General features: G+C 44.9%; 1 protein-coding gene across 1 annotated transcript in view; it reads right to left on the bottom strand.

The window, feature by feature from the left end:
* MOGAT1 (monoacylglycerol O-acyltransferase 1) overlaps positions 1 to 11,215 on the bottom strand; it is a 38,310-nt gene extending 27,095 nt beyond the window's left edge. Inside the window, exon 1 of the mRNA XM_040427996.1 lies at positions 11,142 to 11,215. The gene's annotated coding sequence lies outside the window, so the exon portion shown is untranslated. The remainder of the gene's footprint in view (positions 1 to 11,141) is intronic.
* Positions 11,216 to 21,105: the final 9,890 nt, after the last annotated feature.

The following is a 21,105-nucleotide window of genomic DNA, read 5'->3' on the forward strand; positions in this document are numbered from 1 at the left end:
AAAATTTCAATTTCATCATAGTTTTTTTTTTTATGGCGTTCACCGTGTGGGTAAAGTAACATGACCGTTTTATAGATCAGGTCATTACGGACGCGGTGATATCAAACATGTGTAGAGAATTATATTTTTTTTATTTTTAAAAAAATGTGTTTTTTGATTTTTACTTTTTTTTTTTTTTACCCAGACCCACTTGGTTCTTGAAGATCCAGTGGGTCTGATGTCTGTATAATACAGTACAATACACTATATAGTGTACTGTATTTTCACTTTACAAAGTCTGATTAGACTTCTGCCTTTAGCAGAAGTCTAATCAGCACCATGGACAGCCTCTGATCAGTACCATGGACAGCCGGATGCCTGTGAAGGCGTCCGGTTGACATGGTACCCATCACTCTCTGCCACAGCAGAGCTGTGGGTGATGGGGAGGGAGGGGGGCCCCCTCCCTCTCCCATCGGGGGCTGAAAAGGCACAGCAGCCCCCGATGGGAGAGGGAGGGAGCTCCCTCCCTCTTAACCTTTTCCATACAGCGGTCCCTACAGACCGCGACATGGAAGGGGTTAAACGCATGGCATCTGTGCCAGCTGACACTCTACAAACCTCTTGGCTAACCTGACAGAGGGGGCGGGCGGATGATCGCATGCCTGCCCGCCCCCCCCCCCCCCCAAGCACCGTCCGCACCGCCCTCCCTGTCGCTGCACCCGCCAGCAGATAACAAAGAGGGCAACGGGGGGGGGTTAAACATTAAAGTAAAGGTTATGACCGCGGGGATCAGAAACTTCCGAAACCGCAGGTCTGAATTGATCTGCGGTTTGCTGTGATCGCCGACATGGGGGGGGGGGGGGGGGGGGTCACAAGACCCCCCCGGCGCATTTAGCCAAGGTGTCTGCTCAATTATTTTAGCAGGCACTGGGTTCCGATCACCGCCTGCCGATGATCGGAACTATACATAACGTACCGGTACGTCATGGGTCCCTAAGGGGTTAAAGGGGTTATCCCATGAATAATGTAAAAAATGAAAATCAGATATCATATAGTACATAACAATCTCTTTCTAAGAGATCCAGCCCTGTACCACACATTGATCCAGACATACAGTTGCAAGAAAAAAAAAGTACGTGAACCCTTTGGAATGATATGGATTTCTGCACAAATTGGTCATAAAATGTGATCTGATCTTCATCTAAGTCACATCAATAGACAATCACAGTCTGCTTAAACTAATAACACACAAAGAATAAAATGTTACCATGTTTTTATTGAACACACCATGTAAACTTTCACAGTGCAGGTGGAAAAAGTATCTGAACCCCTAGACTAATGACATCTCCAAGAGCTAATTGGAGTGAGGTGTCAGCCAACTAGAGTCCAATCAATGAGATGAGATTGGAGGTGTTGGTTACAGCTGCCCTATAAAAAAAAAAAACAAACCACACCAGTTCTGGGTTTGCTTTTCACAAGAAGCATTGCCTGATGTGAATGATGCCTCGCACAAAAGAGCTCTCAGAAGACCTACGATTAAGAATTGTTGACTTGCATAAAGCTGGAAAGGGTTATAAAAGTATCTCCAAAAGCCTTGCTGTTCATCAGTCCACGGTACGACAAATTGTCTATAAATGGAGAAAGTTCAGCACTGCTGCCACTCTCCGTAGGAGTGGCCGTCCTGTAAAGATGACTGCAAGAGCACAGCGCAGACTGCTCAATGAGGTGAAGAAGAATCCTAGAGTGTCAGCTAAAGACTTACAAACGTCTCTGGCATATGCTAAGATCCCTGTTAGCGAATCTAAGATACGTAAAACACTAAACAAGAATGGATTTCATGGGAGGATACCACAGAGGAAGCCACTGCTGTCCAAAAACACATTGCTGCACGTTTACAGTTTGCACAAGAGCACCTGGATGTTCCACAGCAGTACTGGCAAGATGAAACCAAAGTTGAGTTGTTTGGAAGAAACACATAACACTATGTGTGGAGAAAAAGAGGCACAGCACACCAACATCAAAACCTCATCCCAACTGTGAAGTATGGTGGTGGGGGCATCATGGGTTGGGGCTGCTTTGCAGCGTCAGGGCCTGGACGGATTGCTATTATTGAAGGAAAAATGAATTCCCAAGTTTATCAAGACATTTTGCAGGAGAACTTAAGGCCATCTGTCCACCAGCTGAAGCTCAACAGAAGATGGGTGTTGCAACAGGACAACGACCCAAAGCATAGAAGTAAATCAACAACAGAATGGCTTAAAACAGAAGAAAATACGCCTTCTGGAGTGGCCCAGTTAGAGTCCTGACCTCAACCCGATTGAGATGCTGTGGCCTGACCTCAAGAAACGATTCACACCAGACATCCCAAGAATATTGCTGAAATGAAACAGAGTCCTCCAACCCCTTTAAGCATTTATCTTTGTACAGTTCTGTAAAGAGGAATGGTCAAGAATTACTCCTGACCGTTGTGTACGTCTGATCTGCAACTACAGGAAACGTTTGGTTGAAGTTATTGCTGCCAAAGGAGGTTCAACCAGTTATTAAATCCAAGGGTTCACATACTTTTTCCACCTGCATTGTTAATATATTTAAATGGTGTGTTCAATAAAAACATGGTAACATTTCATTCTTTGTGTGTTATTACTTTAAGCAGACTGTGATTGTCTATTGTTGTGACTTAGATGAAGATCAGATCACATTTTATGACCAATTTGTGCAGAAATCCATATCATTCCAAAGGGTTCACATACTTTTTCTTGCAACTGTAAATCTAGCAGAGCAATTAATGGGGATATATCCAGCTGGCAGCTCAAGGGGAGTGTCTTCTCTGCTGCAGCTCAGGGGGGCGTGTCCGTGCTCTCCCCATCACAGCTCAGGAGGCAGTTGACGAATGAAACTGAGCATGTGCGGACAGTGCGGCCATCTCAGTGAGCCGGACAAAGAAATAAGAAAAAGAAAAAACAGCAGGTGGGGCTATACAGATACATTTTATTGAATAAAGCCTCATGCAGACGTCCGTGGAACATGGTCCGTGAGATACCGGACTGGCATTGCAGGAGCATATGACAAAATATGAAAACACGTTACAAAGATTGGTTTATGTGCAGTTTCTGCAAATAAATCCAGTTGGAATGGCCTCCCCTCCACCTCATCCAAAAGTCATGACTTAGGCCTCATGCACATGGCCGTTGCTGGCCCGTGCCCATGTTGTGGCCCCCAAACAGCGGGTCCACAATATATGGGCACTGGCTGTGTGCTCACTGCATCACGGATGCAGACCCATTCTGGTGCGGAGGCACGGAACCCCGCAGATCGCTTCCGTGAGGTTTCTCTCCGTGCCTCCGCACGGATCGATCACTTAAATGGATCCGTATCCGTCTGCGGCAGCCACACGGATGTTGCCTGTGCATTGGGGACAGCAAATTGCCATTAAGCTACAAGAACATCTCTACACACATGGCCTTTTCAGTTTGTGGCTTTTTTTGCAGTCAGTGTGTGAACTCGGCCTTATACAGGCAAATAGTCTCAATAAATCAAGCTTTTCAGAAAAAGAAGCTGAATATGTAATATGTGGTTAACTTTTCTTTTGGCAAGCACACTCACTTATTGCAATCTGCTATTTTCCAGAACATGTTTTTTGATCCCAACATGCAGCATTTTCCAAAAAACGTGCCAAAATCGCTGACTTTATTACTGCATGAAGTTGATATTACCTCAGATTGTTTAACCCCTAATGACCAGAATATTTTTATTTTATTTTTTTTCAGTTTTTCCTCTCCATGTTCAGGCAGCCATAACTTTTTTTTATTCTTTCATTACCATGCCTATACGTGGCCTAGTTTTATGCGTGAGAAATTGCATTTGTGCTTGGTGCCATTTGTAAATTATTTTGTCATTTATTTACGGTACTATTTTTTATTTAGTTTAATTTATTTTTTACATCGCCCAGTAGTTACCCTTGAATAGAATTCAGTTTTTAAATCTAAATAGATCCAAAATTCATTATTGAAATGTTCATATAACCACTAGATATAGAGACTAGCCTAGCGGATGTAGAGATATCCATCTGGATTTGTGGATGGAGAATTCATAGTAGATTTTAGTACCAGCAAATTGTATTATAAGTCTCGTCCACACTGAGTAAATTTTCAGTACAGAAAAGAAGATTTTTAAATATGAGGCATGCCAATTTCTGAGGCAGAGTGCTCACGAGTTTGTTGCAGATTTGCCCCAATGAGTTCAATGGTAGGGGGGGGGGGGGGGGGGGGCGTGGGGGGGGGGCAGTCAAAATCCGCAATCAAAAGGAACGAGCGCATTGTCTGTCACCACTGCTGCAAATTCTGTTAAAACCAAAACTGCATATAGTCAACCACAATGGTGACCAATTTCTAACGGAATGCTAGTATAGTGGCATGCGACCCTTACACAATAATCAATTTAACCTAAGCCTGATAGGAGGGTTAAAATAAAATAAACTTTATTGATATTACTGGTTTAAAACTTACGGGGGTGTTGCCCCAAATTTCATATATGTAAAAATCAGGCTTCAAGAGGAGCATACACTGTGTGGCTTGATGAAGCAATAAATCACCACGCAGCGAATGTTTCTGAACCACAAAGTATGTCAGAGCTCACGGACACACGGCTCAGACCCTCCTCTAGCTGAACAGAATGTCTGAAGGCCAGCTCACAGGAGCCACTGGTCTGCCTTCAGACAATGATCCCAGAGAATGGAACTAGTAACCTCCCTAGGATTCGCAACTATAAGGCCTCTTTCACACGGGCGAGATTTCCGTGCGCGGGCAATGCGTGAGGTTAACGCATTACACCCGCACTGAATCCGGACCCATTCATTTCTATGGGGCTGTGCACACGAGTGGTGATTTTTTTACGCATCACTTGTGCGTTGCGTGAAAATCGCAGCATGCTCTATTTTGTGGGTTTTTCACGCAACGCAGGCCCCATAGAAGTGAATGGGGCTGCGTGAAAATCGCAAGCATCCGCAAGCAAGTGCGGATACGGTGCAACTTTCACGCACGGTTGCTAGGAGACGATCGGGATGGGGACCCGATCATTATTATTTTCCCTTATAACATGGTTATAAGGGAAAATAATAGCATTCTTAAAACAGAATGCTTAGTAAAATAGGGCTGGAGGGGTTAAAAAAAAAATAATTTAAAGGGTTTCTACCACCAGAAATACTGTTATGTAGCTGACTGATATAGCGATGCGCTAATGTCAGCACTACATAACAGTATGTTTCTAACATTAATCCCTTCAGCCGTTTTTGTAAAAAATGCACTTTTATATTATATGCTAATGAGCCTCTAGGTGCTATGTGGGCGTAAAATCAGCACCTAGAGGCTCCGTCCACTCACCCATTATCCCCTGTTCTGCCCTCCCCGCTCCTCTTGATTGATGCCACGGTCCACCGCATCATACGTCACAGCGAGGAAGCCGGCATCAGGAGAGCGGCCTTCACTCACTGCGCCTGCGCCGAAGACAGAAGTGAACGGCGCAGGCGCGGGATTTTGTCAATGATACGGTGGACCGTGGCATCAATCAAGAGGAGCTGGGCGGGCACAACACTGGACCTGGGCGGGATAATGGGTGAGTGGACGGAGCCTCTAGGTGCTGATTTTACGCCCACATAGCACCTAGAGGCTCATTAGCATATAATAAAAGTGCATTTTTTACAAAAACGGCTGCAGGGACTAATGTTAGAAACATACTGTTATGTAGTGCTGACATTAGCGCATCGCTAATGTTAGTCAGCTACATAACAGTATTTCTGGTGGTAGAAACCCTTTAACTCACCTTAATCCACTTGTTCGCGCAGCCAGCATCACTTCTGTCTTCATCTGTGAGGAAAAGGACCTGTGGTGACGTCACTGCGCTCATCACATGGTCCATCACATGATCCATCACCATGGCGCTGTGACGTCACCACAGGTCCTTTTCCTCACAGATGAAGAAAGAAGAGAAGCCAGGCTGCGCGAACAAGTGGATTAAGGCGAGTTAAATTATTTATTTTAACCCCTCCAGCCCTATTTTACTAAGCATTCTGTATTAAGAATGCTATTATTTTCCCTTATAACCATGTTATAAGGGAAAATAATACAATGTACACAACACCTTAACCCAAACCTGAACTTCAGTGAAGAAATTCGGGTCTGGGTACATTCAGTTTTTTATCACGCGCGTGCAAAAACGCATTGCACCCGCGCGATAAAAACTGAACAACGGAACGCAATGAAAACTGACTGAAATTGCGTACCTACTCGCGCGGATTTGCTGCAATGCACCCGGGACGCACCCTGAGCCAAAACGTGACGCCCATGTGAAAGAGGCCCAAGTCTCAATGTTGCTTAAAGTCTGGCATCTAGTATGGCCAGTACCGTGGATCAATCCCAGGTTTTAGGATAAGATCAAATACACGTGGCTCAACGCGTTTCTGTGCTCTTGTCATTAGCACTTCGTGAGGAGCCATACACAGGAGACCTTGTTCGCATAATATCCCTGCCTGAAAGAGACTACGATACTCTGGTGGAAGTATCGGCGCTAGGATGGCCGCATGCGGCCGTGTGAGCACCAAGCGTTAAAGGGGAATACACCCCGCCCCCAGGGGCGTGGCTTGATGCGGCTTCCCCGTATTCATCCGACTGTCTGAACTGTTTTAGCGCTCCTATCAGGCTTAGGTTAACATCACAATGGTGACCAAAACTAAACCAAGAACGAATGTCCTATGTACAGGGCAACGGCTTGTCTGGAGTTGTGAGCTGGCTCCCCATCTAATGATAGGGTGTTGTCACTGAACTCGAGCATGTACTTATTTCAAGAACAGAGAGAGAGAACTAGAGAGAAAAGTTATCTCTAGTTCTGCAGTCCGTAGATTTCAGACAACACGCACAATGGACGAGATAACCACTCTCTGACGTTTCTTTGCCGCCATCGATCATCAAGGCTTTTGTGAAACTGTAATGATTTTTCCCAATGTTCTAAAATTAAAGGGAACTTGTCACCTCCAAAATCCACCCCAAGCCGCCAGCAGTACCTGAGAGTAACCAGCAGTGTGTTTCTAATGATCATTTTCTTTCAGCAGTCAGATGCGGCAAAAGCTCTGAAAACGTTCTTTTATCCTCTGCCCACGCTATTTTCTAGTCATGCTTGAAGTCGAGGTAACCGCGTCTCCTTCCCTGCCCCTTCATGATTACATGATGTAATGGAAACGGTGGAATTCTGCCATTGTTGTATGGATTTTATTTTTAAGGCATTATCTCTGTGGTAAAATTTACGTTTCATTCTGGGGGGCAGTACAATTACAGTGAAACCACATTTTTATAGTTTTTATGTTTTATGTTTTTGAATTCTGAACTTTTTTATATTTACGTATGTGGCGAAACTAACCTCGCCACTGGGTTTTGGAGGGGCCTGCTTGCCAGCCTCTTGCCCCAGGATTATGGGCCCTCTCATCAGCCCATGCTAAACTAAAACCCCATGGCGATTTGACTGTGTTTGTGGCATCTGAGCGCTGTTTGGATATATTGAGCGCTCAGATCCAAGCCATCTGGGGATATGTTAAATGTCTATGTTACTGTAATGGTTGGGACATTGTATATTTAATTAGTGATGTCTGTCCTATTGTCCCCACGTGTGTATTGGCGATTTCCTTTTGTCCTGAGATAATTGAATTAGTCCTCGGTTGTCTCCAGGACAAAAGACATTGTGTATTCTCCTGCCTGTGATAATTACATCAACCCATTGTGTAAGGTAATTGTATCACAGGCAGAGGGGAGGATTTTGTGTGGGAGTGTTTTACTGTATTGTACGTGTTTATTGGTTGTTTTTGCAAAACCCTGTGTGTGGTACTAGTGTGTAACAATGTTATATAAGAACGATAAAGACACAGCTCTGGGTGTCCACTGCTTGAGCCTCAACACGGAGCCTCGTCTCGTTCTTGGGGGGATTCACTGTATGCTGTTAGAGACTGATTACTAGGAGTGTAAGCCGCTTGGGTGCGTTTCCTATTCGTCTTCTAGCAGCTATTCGTGAGGTTCCGTTCGAAGTTTGGAGCGTTACAACGTATATGGACTGTGTAAGGACTAAGGGACACATTTATTAGGCTACTTTCACACTGGCGTATTGGTTTCCGTTTGCGAGATCTGTTCGGGGCTCTCACAAGCGGATCAGTTTTGCCCTAATGCATTCTGAATGGAAAAGGATCGGCTCAGAATGCATCAGTTTGCCTCCGTTCCGTCTCCATTCCGCTTTGGAAGCGGACACCAAAACGCTGCTTGCAGGGTTTTGGTGTCCGTCTGATGAAACTGAACCAAACGGATCCGTCCTGGCACACAATGTAAGTAAGTCAATGGGGACGGATCCATTTTCACTGACACAATCTTGCACAATAGAAAACTGATCCTCCATTGACTTTGGTGTTCAAGACGGATCCGTCTTGGCTATGTTAAAGATAATACAAACAGATCTGTTCTGAACAGATGCAGACGGCTGTATTATCTGAACGGATCCGTCTGTGCAGATCTATGACGGATCCACACCAAACGTGAGTGTAAAAGTAGCCTTAAGCTATAGCTGACGGTGGATCCGCCTAAGTTATGAAGAGGTGCTGGCCTCTACATAACTTTGCCCTATCCAACACCAGTCTGAATGTAATCCAGAAGTGAATGGAACATGCTGGGAGTTGTAGTTTTACAATAGCTGGAGTGCCAGAGGTTGCTGACCCTTGATCTATAGGAGAATTACTGTGTTCCTATTAAGCCTAGTCATAAGCAGGGATTAATAGGAACTGTACTATGCAGGCCAGGGAGCCTTCAGAAGGCACAGGCTGCCATAGCAACCAAACGACTTCTGTGATCTCGTCATGTATGGCTGTTCAGTCACCCTATAAATGACAGCTCAGATCCTGTGGTCACAATTGATGATGGCATTGGAACGGTTAAAAGTCTGTGATCGGAGCTTTCACAAACTCTGTCACTGGGTGTCTGCTGTGTAAGGCCTCTTTCACACGAACGATATGGATTGGCTCCAGATGCATTCAGTGAAACTCGCACCATTTTGCAAGCAAGTTCAGACAGTTTTGTCTGCGATTGCGTTCAGTTTTTTCTGCGCGGGTGCAGTGCGCTTTGATCTGTTTTTCACGCTCGTGATAAAAAACGGAAGGTTTACAAACATCTCTTAGCAACCATTTCTTGAAAAACGCATTGCATCCGCACTTGCTTCCGGATGCAATGCGTTTTTTCACTCAAGCCCCATTCTGAGCTAAATATCCATCGAAAGGCTCATGCACATGTCCGTTCCTGTTTTTGCAGTCCGTAAATTGTGTATCCGCAAAACATGGATACCGGCCGTGTGCGTTCCGCATTTTGAGGAACAGAACGTCCTGCCCTCAACAGAACTGTCCTATCCTTGTTAGTAAAATGGACAAGAATAAGACATGTTCTATTTTTTTTGAGGGGCCGCAGAACGGGCATACGGATGCGGACAGCACACGGTGTGCTGTGCGCATCTTTTGCGGCCCACATTGAAATTAATGGGTCTGCATCCGACCTGCAGAAAAAATACGGATTGGATGTGAACGAAAACAACGGCCATGTGCATGGGCCCTAAAGAAGTGGAGCGATTAGAAGATGATTTAGGTCATAACTATTAGATCTTGCGCAGGTACCCACACCGATCGTGAGCCTCGTGCCCCTTAAGGCCCGCTGAAATGAACAGAGCAGCAGGTGGGACAAAGGGGATACCAAGGCTACCTGCACACCATGCAGATTACATGTGGTTTTTCCGTGCGAAAAAAATTCTGCGTAATACAGTACCAGCAAAGTGTATGAGATTAGACATCGCTCATGGGCACTTCGCCTTTTTTTTTCTTAGGTGCGGATATTGACCTAATGTGTGGATTTTGAAATCTGTAGTATGTCAACTGTTGTGCTTTTCTGGTGCAGATTTCATCCTTTTCAATAGAAGGATGAGATCTGCGTAAAATCCCGCAAAAAATAGTGCAGATTTCATGCAGATTTTCTGCACCGCGCGCAGCCACCCACAGGGTGCCTCTACACAGCAGATTTTGCTGTAGAACGTTTTTGCAACTGAAAATAATTTCATATCACCTGACTGGGACTTGCCGCCAAAACAACCCCATTCAGCTGCAATGCAAAGGGTGAAATCCGCCATGAATATCTGCGGCACCCAGTGAATTGACAAGCAGCTCAGTTTCCGCTGCCAATTTTTTCCCAAAGCACATGGAAGAGAATTGCTAAAAAAAACTCCTTCATGAAAATCCACATTTCAGTCCTAAAGACAACCTAAGGGCTCATGATCTTGTTTACTTTCCGTGTCCATTCTGGTTTTTTTTGCGGATAGTATACGGAACCATTAATTTCAATGGGTCAAACGGAAGTTACTCCGTGTGCATTTTGTTTCCGTAGGGCTGTATTTACGTTCCGCAAAAAAATAGAACATGTCCTATTATTGTCAGCATTACGGACAAGGATAGTCCTGTTCTATCAGGGGCCAGCTGCTCCGTTCCGCAAAATACGAAAGGCACACGGACGTCATCCGTATTTTTTTGCGGATCCGTTTTTTACAGACCGCAGAATACATACGGTCGTGTGCATGAGGCCTTAGGTCACAAATAGGGATGAGCGAGCTTGTGTTTTTAAGTTCGGCATACAAGGTTCGGGTTATCTAAGAATTTCGTTATGGACTCCGCTACCACAGACCCATAAGTTATGTTCCGTAGTAGCAGAATCCATAACGCAATTCTAAGATAATCCGAACCTTGTACGCCAAACTTGCTCATCCCTAGTCACAATTAGAGACCATAGAACAGATTTGTACAGTTCTGCGGTGAATTAGAGCAATGAACAGCTTGAAGAATTGCTGGAAAACAGATTTTTTAAAGATTCGCTCATCTCTAAACGTTATTTCTAGATGGTAAAGTGACGGGAAGACAGATCTTTGAAAAGCCCCATTTATAAGGTAGTCTCTGCATTGTGAAAAACCACAACCTACAAGGTTAGACGCATGAAATTCAGTGTAATTGGGGCCCTAAAGTTTGTTAGAAGTCAGCAATATACAATAGGACAGCACAGAGGTCTACAGAAAGTGAGTCCTGGGAGTCCTTGCAGATGGCATGCACTCACCTCCTCGCTGGGTGGGATGTCCTCTCACCAGCACTAGTGAGGCTTGTATGTTCTGTGGAAGAACTGACATTAGACACCGGGGGAGGTGCTGCTGGGAGTCTGACACCCAGCTGACGCATTAACCCCTTCTGCACCACACCAGAGCCACCAGCTCAGGGTATTGCACCATCTATCCTGTTACTCAATGTAAGGGAAAAAATTGTAAACCATTGGTCAATGTCCTATGTTAAAACAGGAACACATTATATATATATATACTGTATTACAGGATCTGCCTCCACTTGGCACTTTCAGGGTATGTTCACACATAGAGGAAATGCTGCAGATTTTGGGGGAGATTTAGCAACCAATCAGATTCCATTTCATTTTCCAGAGGCACAAAGGTGGAATCTGATTGGTTGCTGTGTACCACTAAGGGTACTTTCACAATAGCGTTTTTGTTTTCCGGTATTGAGTTCTGTCACAGGAACTCAATACCGGACAAAAATCGATCAGTTTTAGGCTACATGCACACGACCGTATTTCTGGTCCACATACGAGCCGCAGTTTTTGCAGCTCGGGTGCGGACCCATTCACTTCAATGGGGCTGCAAAAGATGCGGACAGCACTCCGTTGCTCCGTTCTGTGGCCCCGCAAAAAAAATATAACATGTCCTATTCTTGTCCGTTTTGCGGACAAGAATAGGCATTTCTACAATGGGCCGCCTGTTCCGTTCCGCTAATTGCCGCAAAAAACGGAACGGTCGTGTGCATGAGGCCTTATCCTGATGCATTCTGAATGGAGAGTATTCCATTCAGGATGCATAAGTTCAGTCCCTCTGAACTTTTTGGACAGAGAAAATATCGCAGCATGCTGCAGTTTTCTCTCCAGCCAAAAATACTGATCACTTGCCGGTAAAAAAAGAGAAAAAATAATAGCGGACCCGTTTTTCCAGATGACACCGGAGAGACGGATCCGGTATTTCAATGCCTTTGTCAGACGGATCCGCATCCGGATCCGTCTGACAAATGCCATCAGTTTGCGTCAGGATTGCCGGATCCGTCAGGCAGTTCCGGCGACGGAACGGACTGCCGGAATCCTCTGCTGCAAGTGTGAAATACAGTAAATCTGTCACAGATTTTTTCCCATCCAATTTATGCTACTTGTGGAAGTAGCATCAAGTACTAGCTCTATAATATACATGTATGACACATGAACTTCATAGAAAACATATCTTTACATTATCTATGCCATAAATGTGTGATAGGTGCTGGTCCAACCTCACAGTTAGGGCTCATAGGCATGAAGGTAAGGGCTCCGTGCCCATGTAGTGGACTGCAAATAGTGGTCCGGAATGCACGGGCACCGGCCCTGTGAACTCCGTGCTGTGGATGCAGACCCATTTGCTTGATACGGCAAAAGATAGAACATATCTTATCTTTTCTGATCCGAAAGCCCATGAAAGTGCTTTGTAGTGTTTCCGTGGGCTTCTGATCCGTACCTCTGCTCTGCAAAAGATATGACATGTCCGTATCTTGCATGTCGCAGGCCCATTCAAGTCAATGGGTCTGCATCCACAGCACGGCCAGTGCCCATATATTGCAGACTCAGCGTTTGCAGTCCGCCATATGGGCACAGAGTCCTTACGTTCGTGTGCATGAGACCTTATTCGGGGAGAACATTTAAAGGGGTTACCCCATGAATAATATAAAAAATGAAAATCGGACATCATATTGTACATGACAATCTATTTCTAACAAAGCTAGAAGGGGAGTGGCTTTTGTGCTGCAGCTAAGGGGGCGTGTCCATGCTCTCCCTATCACAGCTCAGGGGGCATGTCCATGCTCTCCCTATCACAGCTCAGGAGGCAGTTGAAAGATGAAACTGAGCATGTGCGGCCTTCTTAATGAGCAGGTCAAAGAAATAAGAAAATATGTGGCACTATACAGATACATTTTATTGAATGACTCAATAGCTATACAAAATGTTTAATTACATGCAATTACAAAAGTATTCAGATCCAGGTGCTGGTTTGAAAACTGTAGGATATTTTTCGTGGGACAACCCGTTTAACTCCTTAACCCCTTAAGGACTTAGGACGTACCGGTACGCCATGTTTAGTGAGTCCTTAAGGACCCAGGGCGTACAGGTACGTCCTGTGTAGTTTTGATCACTGCCGCACGGCCGGCAGTGATCGGAACGGGGTGGCTGTTGAAATCATTCAGCAGGCACCCTGTGACAATGCCTAGGGGGTCCTGTGACTCCCCCGCATTGCCGATCGCTACAAACCGCAGGTCAATTCAGACCTGCGGTTTGTAGCGCTTATGCAAGTTTCTGATCCCTGCGGTCCGTGACCGCAGGGATCAGAAACATCAAAGTGCCTATATTTCGATGTTAACCACCCCCTGCAGCCCTCTGTGTTTTTGTGCCTGCGGGCGCAGCGGTGCGGGAGGCGGGTGGCAGTGTGGGGGGCGGGTGCGCGATCTTCCGCCCGCCCCCCGTTTATTCACAGGATGACCGAGCGGTTGAATGAGAGTGTCAGCTCATTGCTGACACTCTGATTCAAAGGGCTGATATCTGTGCAGATGTCAGCAGTTTTAACCCCTTTCATGCCGCGGTCCATAGGGACCGCTGTATGAAAGAGGTGAAGAGGGAGGGAGCTCCCTCCCTCTCCCATCGGGGGGCTGCTGTGCCTTTGCAGCCCCCAGACAGGATGGGGTCACAGAGGGAGGGAGCCCTCCTCCCTCCCCTTCCCCATCTGCTCTGATCTATAAAACGGTCATGTTAATAAAAACTATGATGAAATTAAAATTTTGCCCACCTTACTTCCCAAAAAAGGTAATAAAAGTTATCAAAAATGTCGTATGTACGCCAAAACAGTACCATTCAAACCGTCGTCTCATCCCGCAAAAAATGAGCCCCTACATGAGACAATGGCCCTAAAAATAAAAAAACTATGGCTCTCAGACTATGGAGACACAAAAAAAAGTTTTTGGGGTTTCAAAAATTATATTATTGTGTAAAACTTAAAAAAATTTAAAAAAGTAAACATATTAGGTATCTCTGCGTCCGGAACAACCTGCTCTATAAAAATAGCACATGATCTAATCTGTCAGATGAACGTTGTAAATAATAAAAAATAAAAACGGTGCCAAAACAGGTATTTTTTGGCAAATTTTCCATTTTAATCCATTTTTTCCCGTAACAAAGCAAGGGTTAACAGCCAAACAAAACTCCATATTTATTGCCCTGATTCTTTAGTTTACAGAAACACCCCATATGTGGTCGTAAAACGCTGTACGGGCACACGGCAGGGCGCAGTAGGAAAGGAATGCCATATGGATTTTGGTAGGCGGTTTTTGCTGGACTTGTTTTTTGACACCATGTCCCATTTGAAGCCCCCCCTGATGCACCCCTAAGGTAGAAACTCCAAAAAGTTACCCCATTTAAGAAACTACACCCCTCAAAGTATTCAAAACTGATTTTACAAACTTTGTTAACCCTTTAAGTGTTCCACAAGCGTCAATGGCAAATGGAGATGAAATTTCAGAATTTCTATTTTTTGTTACTTTGCTTCACAAAAAGTGTAATATAGAGAAACCAAAAATCATAGGTACCCTAAAATAGTACCAAAAAAACTGCCACCTTATCCCGTAGTTTCCAAAATGGGGTAAAGTTTTTGGAGTTTCTACTCTAGGGGTGCATCAGGGGGCTTCAAATGGGACATGGTGTAAATAAACTAGTCCAGCGAAATCTGCCTTCCAAAAACCACACGGCGTTCCTTTCCCTCTACGCCCTGACGTGGGGCCATACAGTGGTGTACGACCACATATCGGGTGTTTCTGTAAACCGCAGAGTCAGGGCAATAAATATAGAGTTTTGTTTGGCTGTTAACCCTTGCTTTGTTAGTGGAAAAAATTGATTAAAATTGAAAATTTGGCTAAAAATTTAGATTCTGAAATTTAATCTCCATTTGCCATCAACTCTTGGGGAACACCAAAAGGGTTAATAATGTTTGTAAAATCAGTTTTGAATACCTTGAGGGGTGTAGTTTCTAGAATGTCACTTTGGGGTGGTTTATATTATGCAAGCCTCACAAAGTGACTTCAGACCTGAACTGGTCCCTAAAAAGTGGGTTTTTGAACATTTCTGAAAATTTTCAAGATTTGCATCTAAACTTCTAATGCTTGTAAAATTTTCCATTTTAATCCATTTTTTCCAGTAACAAAGCAAAGGTTAACAGGCAAACAAAATGCTATATTTATTGCCCCGATTCTGTAGTTTGCAGAAACACCCCATATGTGGCCGTAAACTACTGTACGGGCACACAGTAGGGCGTAGAGGGAAAGGTGCGCTGTATGGTTTTTGGAAGGCAGATTTTGCTGGACTGGTTTATTGACACCATGTCCCATTTGAAGCCCCCCTGATGCACCCCTAGGGTAGAAACTCCATAAAAGTGACCCCATCTAAGAAACTACACCCCTCAAGGTATTCAAAACTGATTTTACAAACTTTGTTAACCCATTAAGTGTTGCACAAGAGTTATTGGCAAATGGAGATGAAATTTGAGAATTTCAATATTTTGGCAAATTTTCCATTTTAATTCATTTTTTCCAGTAACAAAGCAAATGTTAACAGCCAAACAAAATGCTATATTTATTGCCCTGATTCTGTAGTTTGCAGAAACACCCCATATGTGGCCGTAAACTACAGTACGGGCACACAGTAGGGTGTAGAGGGAAAGGTGCGCCGTATGGTTTTTGTAAAGCAGATTTTGCTGGACTGGTTTATTTACACCATGTCCCATTTGAAGCCCCCCTGATGCACCCCTAGAGTAGAAACTCCATAAAAGTGGCCCCATGTAAGAAACTACACCCCTCAAGGTATTCAAAACTGATTTTACAAACTTTGTTAACCCTTTAGGTGTTGCACAAGCGTTATTGGCAAATGGAGATGGAAAATTTGCCCAAAAATTTTAATTCTCAAATTTCATTTCAATCCATTTTCTCCAGTAACAAAGCAAGGGCTAACAGCCAAACAAAATGCTACATTTATTGCCCCAATTCTGTAGTTTGCAGAAACACCCCATATGTGGCCGTAAACTACTGTACGGGCACACAGTAGGGCGTAGAGGGAAAGGTGCGACGTGTGGTTTTTGGAAGGCAGATTTGGCATCCGCAAAATTATACAACGTCCCATTCTTGTCCACATTACTGACAAGGATAGAGCTATTGGTGGCCAGCAGTTCCGTTCCGCAAAATGCGGAATGCACACAGCCGGTATCCGTGTTTTGCGGATCCACAATTTGCGGACCGCAAAACAGCCAACGGTCATGTGCATGAACCCTTAAAGGGGTTGTCTGAATTTAAGGGAAGGTACTAAAATTAAACAATACATATACTCACTAGTTTATACTCCCTCTGCTCCAATCTTCCTTGCAGCCATAATGTACCTATATACGGCACATGACTGCTGTAGACAATCACTGGCCTCAGTGATACACACCACAAGCCAACTGATTGGCTTCAGCAGTCACCACCACGAAACCTGGCTGGGAGGATGGGTATGACAGTGCTGGAACGGAGGGGGCTTGACTGGTGAGTATATCTGTTTTAACACCTACCCTGCCTGTTTCCATATTTTTTATATTTGGACAACCCTTTTAACTGTAGCATTTGGCTATTTCCATAGTCCCCATAAACTTCAATGAAGAGTGTCAAGCACAGCCGCCTCTCAGCCTATGATGAGTGCTGCCACTGTAGACAGGGAAGCGCTGGGGTCACGCCACCACCGTTGTCCTGATAGATGAGGGTCCCAGAGTTAGGACTACGCCGATTATACATATGAAATCCTGAGCTGTACATTGCAATATAGCCTGTTTCATAACATCCTGAAGTAACTGAGGTTCCTTCTTCATCCTGTGATATCAGAATCCGTGTTGACCTGCTTGAGCAACAGAAGCAGCGATTCACTGATTACTGTGACTGAAATATCTGAAGATTTGTAACAGTGTCAACTTCTAGTGGAAAGTGGGGAGTAAAGACAAAAACATCATCAAAATTGGCTTGGTTCTGTAGGGCTTAAAGGGGTTGTCCGGGTTCAGAGCTGAACCCGGACATACCCTTGTTTTCACCCAGGCAGTCCCCCTGATGTTGGCATCGGAGCATCTCATGCTCCGATGCGCTCCCTTGCCCTGCGCTAGATCGCGTAGGGCACGGGCTCTTTTGTTTGCAATAACACACTGCCGGGCGGAAGCATCCGCCTGGCAGTGTGTTCGGTGACGTCACCGGCTCTTATGGGCGTGCTTTAGCGCAGCCCTAGATGTTTTACTGGCTAGGGCAGCGCTAAAGCCTGCCCATCAGTGCCGGTGATGTCACCGGGCTTCCTGGCAGCCCCATGGAGAGCCCGGTACGTCACCGGAACTCTTGAAAATGCTGCAGGGCAAAGGAGAGCATTGGAGCATGAACTGCTCTGATGCTCAAGTCAGGGGGGCTGCCTGGGTGGAAATGGAGGTATGTCCGGGTTCAGCTCTGAACCCGGACAACCCCTTTAAAGAGACATAAAGACAATAATCAAATATTATTTTCAAGCAGGGCAAAAGGGAGTCTGATGGCAGTTTTACTTCCCCATTGACTACACAGGAGACTGCGTCGTTTGAGGTTGCAAGTGTTGCAATGCAGAAGATAAAGAGGCGGCAAGATGGCTACACCTCATTTTTAGAGACCTCATTGCTATTTACACACACAGCAGAGTAGTGGTGTTAGGGCTGGTTCACACAAGCGAGTCCATTATAGGAATCACACTCCGTCTGTGAGAGTAATCCTCCGTTCTGGACTTGCAGGAGCGCACGGCATTATACTTATTTATAATGCTATGTGCCTCTGCTTGACCTTACGGTCACAGGATCATAGTGACATAAAGCTACCAAAGTGAAACAGCCGGCACTCCGTTCTGCTGATGTGCGGTGCACGTGTCCAGGGTCGGCGTCCCGTCAGTATGCAAAGGAGGAAGACCAGCACTCGCGGGAGTAGATATAATGCTATCTTTTTATTGCCACATAGAGGAAAATAAGTGACGCGTTACGACTTGACAATCGAGTCTTTGTCAAACAAGTAAGTGTACAATTAACAAAATTTAAATAGCCTGCCGGATCTGGCGTCACAAACTGTGATGTCAGATAGTCAAGGCAACATATAAACAAAGGAGACAACCATGCGGGCAAACGATTACAAGTGGGAATACACAAAATTGCATGCAAGTAATAACAATATTGATAAGGACAAGATACTATATATATATGGAAAATAGGTCAACGCAGGAAGTGAAAGCTGTCGCTATGATTCTGTAGAAGTAAGGTCATGCAGAGCAGAGACACACAGCATTATAAATCATGATAACGCCGTGCGCTCTTGCAACTTCAGCATGGAGGATCACGCTCACACATGAAGTGTGATTCCCGCAATGGACTCTTAGGCTCATAGGGTCCATTCACACGTCCGCAAAATGGGTCTGCATCCGTTCCGCAATTTTGCGGAACAGGTGCGGACCAATTCATTTTCAATGGGGCCGGAATGTGCTGTCCGGCATTTTCTATGAGAGTGCCGGTGATGTGCGGTTTGCAAAATGCGGAACGCACATTGCCGGGGTCCGTGTTTTGCGGATCCGCTGGGTTTACACATTGCAGTGATGTGCTGCACACCACTTATTACACTGCAAACCCGCATGTGCTGACTGCAGTATTAAAATTTCATTTTTCTCCAATGTGTTTTTTACAGGTGAAACATGATAAAAAAAAAAGTGTAAAAACCACATCAAACACGTGCAGTTCTACTGTTTGGCACACTACTGCAACGTGTGAACCCAGCCTAGCTGTCCAGTAGACTAGAACTTTATGGCACATACATTGGGGCACATTTATCAAGCTTGCCTGTTTTTAGGAGTATAAATAGACTGGCATATTTGCTTCGTCTGTCGGTCTTCTTTCGAGAATTTATCAAGAGTATCACATTGCTTTATAAAATAGACTAGGCTTATTGGTATTAGTCTGACCTCTAATGGTTCTTTATCAGTACGACAGGTTCATATTCGCTAAGACTGGTCCAATTAGTATGAGCATGAAAATAGGTGCACATCTCCTTATAAAGTGCAACATTTTAAGCAAAATTTTCCACAACTCACCACTCAAAACAGATGAAGAAAAGTACTCTAGCACTGGAGTGGAGTAGAAAATAGACAGTTTATGCACTAATCAGGCGCAAAAACAGTTTGGCCCCTTTTAGACGAGCAAGTGTCATGCGAGTCTGGAGCGTGACACTTGTTCGTCTGAAGATTGGCTGCTGTGTGTAACACAAGTCTATCACAGGCTAATCAGGAAGTCATTATACTGTATGGAGGACGGATTTCTATTATATCAAGGGCAGAGTAATTATAAAGTACAGATTAGTAAGGCTACTTTCACACTAGCATTTTTGCGGACCCGTCATGGATCTGCAAAAACGCTCCTGTTACAATAATACAACCACATGCATCCGTCATGAACGGATCCGGTTGTATTATGTCTTCTATAGCCATGACGGATCCGTCTTGAACACCATTAAAAGTCAATGGGGGACGGATCCATTTTTTATTGTGCTAGATTGTGCCAGAGAATACAGATTCGTCCCCATTGACTTACATTGTGTGCCAGGACGGATCCGTTTGGCTCTGCTTCATCAGGCGGACAGCAAAACACTGTGCAGCGTCCCACATATGTGTGTAAATAGGACACTTTAAACATCTGCTTATAATCAGGCTGGCAATGTCATTTCACCCATCCTCCCCTAGGTGGTTATGGTGCCACTAATCTATATAGCTTGGGGTGTGTGTTAGATGTAGAGAAGAACAGGAAGTGTATCAGAGGAGAGTGTATGGAGGAGAGAAACAGGCATCGTCCACCATGTCGTCTGCTATTTCTACCCCTTGGTCATTGCCAGGCTAAGGGAGTACCGCGAATATTTACCGTATTTTTCACAATATAAGACGCACCGGCCCATAAGACGCACCTAGGTTTTAGAGGGGGACAATGAGAAAAAAAAAATTTCATTACACCTCAGGTCTGACCACCAATCAGCCCTCAGCTGACAGACCCAATAAGACCCCCAATGTTAATAAGGCCCCAATAACACCTCAGATCAAACCCCCAATCAGACCTTAGCTCAGACCCCAATGTGAATGACCCCCAATTAAACCTCAGATAAGAGCCCCATGCCTCTCATCAACCCCCAGTAGCCTCATATCAGCCCCCAGTAGCCTCATTTTAGCCCCCGGCAGTGTTCAAGCCCCATCAGCCTCATATTGTCACAACCAGACAGCTGAGAAGCTCTGACAGAAACCGTTCAGAACCTCCTCCTTGAGTTCTCTTTGTTTTGGTTTCAGTTCCTCATCTCGTTAGCCTATCTCAGCTGTCATGCAGTTGGACTGATTGCTTCCCTTTAAATTCCTCCCCATAATGCAGTAGTGTGCGGCTTATACAACTTCCTGGAGTGTGTGTGCATGCCTGCTGTTCCTAGTTCCCAGTTCCCAGTCGTCTGCAAGATAAGTGCTGTATATGTATTTGTGATTTTCTGTCTGCTGGATCCAGGTGACCCTGACTCCCTCCGTGTCTGTGTAGGGAGCCGGTGGTCGTGTCCCCTCACTATTGTAGGGTCTTCAGGTATTAGATAGTCGAGGTACGTGGATATGCGACCATTCACCTTTGGGGTGTTCGCATAGGCTGAGCAGTCAGGGAGAGTCTGCCAGGTCCATGCAGGGCTCTCCCTTTTGTTCCTTAGTTGTGGATCCAGTGAGTCATTGATTATATTGCATTGTCTTGTTTCCTGTACACCATCCGTGACATTATAAGCCGCCAAAACCGTCTCAAGCATGGATCCGGTTTCACTTTTGGCTGAACGCTTCCAGGGTCTTTTATTAGAGGTAGCTGATCTCCGTAAGACTTTTTCTCAGTTTC

This window comes from Bufo bufo, chromosome 4 (assembly GCF_905171765.1).
Source record: "Bufo bufo chromosome 4, aBufBuf1.1, whole genome shotgun sequence".
In the NCBI taxonomy this organism is placed as follows: domain Eukaryota; kingdom Metazoa; phylum Chordata; class Amphibia; order Anura; family Bufonidae; genus Bufo; species Bufo bufo.